Here is a 7,179-nt window from a genome sequence, read left to right as displayed (position 1 = left end):
ACGTTGGGGACAGGGAGCTGTTAGCTGTAGTCCAGGCCCTAAAGGTGTGGAGGCATTGGCTTGAGGGGGCTCAACACCCTTTCCTCATTCTGACTGATCACCGTAACCTGGAGTACATCCGGGCAGCTAGGAGATTGAACCCTCGTCAGGCTAGGTGGAACATGTTCCTGACCCGGTTTGTTTTTAAGATCACATACATCCCAGGGTCCCAGAACGGTAAGGCAGACGCCCTGTCCCGGCGGTATGACACAGAGGAGAGGTCCATTGAGCCTACTTCCATACTGCCGGAGTCTTGTCTGGTGGCTCCGGTGGTATGGGAGGTCGATACGGAAATCGAGCGGGCACTGCGTACCGACCCTACTCCCCCCGAGTGTCCTGTGGGGCGGACGTACGTTCCGCTCGAGGTTCGTGATCGTCTTATTTATTGGGCTCATACATCACCCTCCTCTGGACATCCAGGTATTGGCCGGACAGTGCACTGCCTTAGCGTGAAATACTGGTGGCCAACGTTAGCTAGGGATGTGAGGGTTTATGTCTCCTCCTGCTCGGTGTGCGCCCAGTGTAAGGCGCCTAGACATTTGCCCAGGGGTAAGTTACATCCCCTGCCCGTTCCACAACGACCATGGTCCCACCTCTCGGTGGATTTTGTGACCGACCTACCCCCTTCCCAGGGGAATACCACCATTTTGGTCGTTGTGGATCGGTTTTCCAAGGCCTGTCGTCTCCTCCCAATGCCGGGTCTCCCTACTGCCCTACAAACCGCCGAGGCCCTATTTACCCACGTGTTCCGGCACTATGGGGTCCCCGAGGATATTGTGTCTGACCGAGGTCCCCAGTTCACCTCCAGAGTCTGGGGGGCGTTCATGGAACGCTTGGGGGTCTCGGTGAGCCTTACCTCGGGGTACCACCCAGAGAGCAATGGGCAGGTTGAACGAGTCAACCAGGATGTGGGTAGGTTTCTGAGGTCCTATTGCCGGGACCGGCCGGAGGAGTGGTCTAGGTATATCCCCTGGGCAGAGATGGCCCAGAACTCTCTCCGCCACTCCTCCACCAATTTAACACCTTTCCAGTGTGTTTTAGGGTATCAGCCGGTCCTGGCACCGTGGCACGAGAGCCAGATCGAGGCCCCTGCGGTGGACGAGTGGATTCGGCGCTCGGAGGAGACGTGGGACGCTGCCCATGTCCATCTGCAGCGGGCCATCCGTCAACAAAAGGCGAGTGCCGATCGCCACCGCAGTGAGGGACCGGTGTACGCACCGGGAGATCGAGTCTGGCTCTCGACTCGAAACCTGCCCCTCCGCCTGCCCTGCCGGAAGCTGGGTCGGCGGTTTGTGGGGCCCTTCAAAGTCCTGAGAAGATTGAACGAGGTGTGTTACAGGTTACAATTGCCTATTGAGTACAAAAATATTAACCCCTCGTTCCATGTGTCTCTTCTCAGGCCGGTGGTAGCTGGCCCACTCCAAGAAGATGAGATAGGAGAGACCCCTCCGCCCCCTTTGGACATCGAGGGGGCCCCGGCGTACAGGGTCCGGACCATCTTGGACTCGAGGCGCCGGATGAGTGGTCTCCAGTATCTCGTGGAGTGGGAGGGGTACGGTCCGGAGGAACGGTGCTGGGTGCCTAGGAGGGACATCCTCGATCCATCCCTCCTGACTGAGTTCCACCGTGGGCATCCCACGCGCCCGGGTCCGCGTCCTCCTGGCCGTCCCCGAGGCCAGGGTCGGCGCACGGCTGGAGCCGCGCGTCAAGGGGGGGGTACTGTCACGGTTTCGGCCGAGACTGCTCCTCCTCCTGGTTCGGGCAGGCTTCGGCGTTCGCCGTCCCCGGAGTACTAGCTGCCACCGTTGAATGTTTCGTGGTGTGATTGCTTTGGTCTGTCTTGTACACCTGTGTCTGTTTGTGTTCTGATTACGTGTCCTATAAGTTCCCTGTTTTGTATTGGTTAGATTGTGTGTTGTTGTCTGCCTGTCGTTCGGAGCTGCGTGTTTGTGCTCTGTTTGTTTTGTTTAGTGTTTACGCATGTTTGCGTAATTCCCTCGCCTCTGTTTTTGTTCGAGGTCGTGTATTGTATTTTGCACTTTGGACTAGTAAAGTCTGTTGGACGAAGCCTCTGTGTCCTGCGCCTGACTCCTCCACCACATCCACATCGGTTCTTCTGACAATGGTAGGGGTTAGCTGAGCTGGGCTTGGGTCATTGCTAAGTCATTGTCTCAACGCAGCCTTATAATGCTGTGAAAGGATCCAGGAACCCAAATGATTTGGGTGGATCCCATCCTCCTTATAAAACGTGTTTGGTTTCCAAAAGGTATCGAAATTGTCAACAAAAGTTATACCCATTGAGCTGCAATAATCACGTAGCCAGTTGTGAAGAGCAAGAATCCTGCTAAAGCGTTCAATGCCACGATTCAGAGAGGGCACAGGGCCAGATATGATGGGTTTTTTATTAGTGTCTAGCAGAGAGTCAATCAGCTCTTTAAAATCCAGTTTCAACTGTTCAGAGCTGCCCTTCATAATGTCATTAAAACCCACATGGACTACGATAGAATCGATTTCCATGTCCTGAAATAGTACATTCGGGAGCAGCTTAGTAATGTCATTTACTCAAGCTCTGGGATAGGACATTGTTTTTGCACCAGGAACGGTCACATTTCTTACCATGGAGCTGCCCAAAATCACGGCTGGCGAGAAGGATGAGGAAATTCGCCCACTCCCACGCTTCACAGGATGCAGGCCTCCGACAGATGGAGAAGCACCACTCGATCCAGAGCAGGGACGGAAGGTTGCCGATGTCGACTTCGAAATCGTAGTAGTAGGCACTGCGGCCGCAGACACAGGCACCCCCAGCGATGAATGTCCAGGAAGATCAGGCTCCAGTACGGCAAAACTATTAGTTGTTTGTATCCGCTCCGGGCCTCTCGTTGGGAGTGTAGACTGCTTTGCGGAGGTCGCTGTCTTCGGCTTCCACGGCTCGTGACATGCGACCCTCGTTGATTGCCTTTCTCTTCATGCTGTGCTCCTTCGACGGCGCTATCAGATGGTGGAGCTCCGGGCAACACCGGCCAGTCGGATAACGACAAACGACAAGGCGGAGATGTATCCAACAAGCTCGAACGCCGTCCAGCCACCGGCGTAGAAAATGTAAACATTCCACTCTGCGTTTTCCCCAGTTTCTTCCGTAGGCTGGCGACCTGCGTGATCAAGGAAGCCACCTCAAGCCTATAATCCTCGGCAAGCAAACAATTGCCGCATTGGAACTCCGAGTGATCCGGTTTGTCCCGAAACAAAAGCGCAATAGATACAGGTCCCCTGTAGCTCAGTTGGTAGAGCATGGCACTTGCAATGCCAGGGTTGTGTGTTCGTTTCCCACGGGGGGCCAGTATGAAAAATGTATGCACTCACTGGATAAGAGCGTCTGCTAAATTACTAAAAATAAACTCCTACAGCGCTGGAACCGTTCATTTAGTTCTCCAGACAAAGAGGGCTCCATTGCAAAACTCATCAGGTACCAATTTCATTAGCTTGATGGCTAGCAGCTTAGCGTCTCTGTTAAGCAGGCTTCAACCGGTCTCTTGGTGGCTACCAACTTAGCGTCTCTGTTAAGCAGGCTTCAACCTGTCTCTTGATGGCTAGCAGCTTAGCGTCTCTGTTAAGCAGGCTTCAACCTGTCTCTTGATGGCTAGCAGCTTAGCTTGGTGTGGTGTTTGGGTGGTCCATGGGTGGCTTTTGGCCATTTATTTGGATTCCTCACGTCTTAATCATTGTTAAGAAAAGGTGTGGTCCAAATCAGATGTTGGGTACTATATTTATTGAATATGATATGAATCCTATAAATTGAAATGGCCAATTTAGGTGCAACAATTAGCTTAATTTCTCAGAGTTCAAATAATCTTTCAACAAAATAATTGAAATCCTATTTCTTGTGCTTTTTGAGGTGGAATGACTCTCCTTCAGAAACCCTTTCATTAGGTTCAAGAAAAGATACATAGGGATTAACCAACTTGCACACGTCACTGATATTGATATGACCATGGCATAGACCATTATAAAATGCACAGACTGGGTGGGGACTGGACTTGTGAAACCGGATGAATGTGTCTCTGTAAAGTCTGGCTCATAAGATGAAGTGGGGACTGACAGACTGGGAGAAGGATGGAGACAGTGAAATATTTGGTAAAAGGAAATTGCCCCCCCCCCCCCCCCCCCCACCTCTTTCAGTTCCCCTGAAGACAAGGACACACACACACACACACACACACACACACAACACACACAACACACACACACACCTCAGCTGCCTCAGTAGCCAAGGACCACCATTTCCATCTGCCCCTCCCTGCAGGGGAATCCACCCCCTGCCCAGTGCCCCTCCCTGCAGGGGAATCCACCCCCTGCCCAGTGCCCCTCCACTCCACCCCCTGCCCAGTGCCCCTCCCTGCAGGGGAATCCACCCCCTGCCCAGTGCCCCTCCACTCCACCCCCTGCCCAGTGCCCCTCCACTCCGCCTTCCAGCCTTCACAGGAGGAAAGACTCACCCTCCACAGCACAGGAGGAACAACATGTGCCAAGAATACCAGGCAGCAGCCAACTAAGACCCGGACATGTCCAGTTGGAGAGACAGCTGCTACAAACCTCCTCCAAGGGCTGTTCAATCTTCACAGAGAAACCCAGACAGTTGGTGGGGAGATGATGGTATGTGCGGTATATGCTGAAAACTATGAAGTTGAGACCATGAAAACGGTATCAAATGCAATGGCACAGATATCAATGGAATATGGAATTAGAGGCTCCGACATAGAATTTACAGTATCTTATTCCGAATTTCACATCTGTCTTTTTACTGGCTATCACCACACCACCAGCCTTCCAAAGCTGTGATACTTCAAAGTCTGGCATTTCTCTGCTACGTCTATGTCATCTGGTTACACAGTACACACCAACACACATTTCAGGAGTTGCCAACCATTTGCATTTGATGTAGCTGGCCTCCTCCTAGTTCCGATGCTAAGTGATTTAGTCACTGAGTGTAGGCTTCTTTACTGTGTGTAGCTGGCCTCCTCCTAGTTCCGATGCTAAGTGATTTAGTCATTGAGTGTAGGCTTCTTTACTGTGTGTAGCTGGCCTCCTCCTAGTTCCGATGCTAAGTGATTTAGTCACTGAGTGTAGGCTTCTTTACTGTGTGTAGCTGGCCTCCTCCTAGTTCCGATGCTAAGTGATTTAGTCACTGAGTGTAGGCTTCTTTACTGTGTGTAGCTGGCCTCCTCCTAGTTCCGATGCTAAGTGATTTAGTCACTGAGTGTAGGCTTCTTTACTGTGTGTAGCTGGCCTCCTCCTAGTTCCGATGCTAAGTGATTTAGTCACTGAGTGTAGGCTTCTTTACTGTGTGTAGCTGGCCTCCTCCTAGTTCCGATGCTAAGTGATTTAGTCACTGAGTGTAGACTTCTTTACTGTGTGCCAGACTGCCTATACTACAGCTTTTCAGATGCAACTTTCCTTGCTTGTTGTCAAGTGGAACAAAACTGTGAATAACACTAGAATGTGACTCGTCATCTAGTTTTACTGGGACCAAAACAGGGTAAAAACTAGGCTCTGTTTGAAAATTGGAGAAACACAGTCTTTGTTTAGTGCTGGCTTTCTGGAAAATTTCCATAGCGTTTTCATCCTTTTTATTAGAAAAGTGTGGATTGCCATAGAAGGGCCAAGAGGGCGAGACCTCCTCGCTTAAGCAAAGCAGATATTGTTCCCGATTTAGCCAGGGAGTTCCCGGCAGACAAAGATAGCTGCCAGATTACCAGAATGTCAAACAGAGCAGACACTGAACTATCCTCTCTCTCTCTCTCTTTTTCTCTCTCTCTCTCACACTCACACACGCAGCCATGTCAAACAGAGCAGAGACTGTTTTGGCCAAAGCCTTTTTTCATGTTTTTTCTTCATTTTTTTATGATGTTGGTCTGATTTATACAATCATTCTTGAACGATGTAAGAGCAGCTTATCATATAAAGATTGTCCTCAATACGAGGTGCTGCAGATTACAGTAGGGGTCTGTCTCAATCCAAAGGCAGCTAGCTGCCTGCTGCCTTCCTGCCTGCCTCAAAAGGCGGCATCCTTGTTGCCTGACGACTCAAACTGAATTATTCCGCTGCTCTATGTTCGCTACATACTTCAGTCTGAGACTGACATCATTGAAGTCGTTTGCGTGGTGACGTCGCAATGAGGGGTGTTGTACAAAACAAAGTCATCAGCGATTGGATCATCTCCAACCAATCAGAGTATCAAAGCCAATGATGAATTTTCAAAATGCTGCTTTACCCATGTGTGTTCGAGCTCTGGCCCAACCCATCGGTTTCTGGGACCATTCAGAATGGTTAGAATGTCTGGGAGGTACTCAGATCCAGACTCATTGCAGAAAAGAAACTCACGTCCGTAGGCGTGGCGTAGCGTTTGGCTGAAGCAAGGAGTTTGGATAGCCAGGCAAGCATCCTTGGATTGAGCCAGACCCCTACTGTATATCTGTGCAGTTCATTGAATCTGCAGCAGCTGCTATTGAGGACGCACTGTAGGCCTATGTGAATAGCTCTTACATGATTCAAGAATAATTTCATAAACAGTACCAGTCAAAGTTTGGACACATCTACTCATTCAAGGGTTTTTTCTTTATTTTTACTATTTTCTACATTGTAGAATAATAGTAAAGACATCAAAACTATGAAATAACAAATATGGAATCATGTAGTAACCAAAAAAGTGTTAAACAAATCAAAATATATTTTAGATTTTAGATTCTTCAAAGTAGCCACCCTTTGCCTTGATGACAGCTTTGCACACTCTTGGCATTCTCTCAACCAGCTTCATGAGGTAGTCACCTGGATTCATTTTAATTAACAGGTGTGCCTTGTTAAAGGTTAATTTGTGGAATTTATTTCCTTCTTAATGCGTTTGAGCCAATCAGTTGTGTTGTGACAAGGTAAGGGTGGTATACAGAAGATAGCCCTATTTGGTAAAAGACCAAGTCCATATTATGGCAATAACAGCTCAAATTAGCAAAGAGAAACCACAGTCCATCATTACTTTAAGACATGAAGGTCAGTCGGAAAATGTCAAGAACTTTGAAAGTTTCTTCAAGTGCAGTCGCAATGTGAGTGAGCCCTCTGCTAAAGAGGGCAGAATAGAAGAGCACATCA

The sequence above is a fragment of the Coregonus lavaretus genome (assembly GCF_964263955.1).
Source record: "Coregonus lavaretus genome assembly, chromosome: 27".
In the NCBI taxonomy this organism is placed as follows: domain Eukaryota; kingdom Metazoa; phylum Chordata; class Actinopteri; order Salmoniformes; family Salmonidae; genus Coregonus; species Coregonus lavaretus.
The sequence above is the reverse complement of the archived record's forward strand: the minus strand, read 5'-3'. Positions refer to the sequence as shown.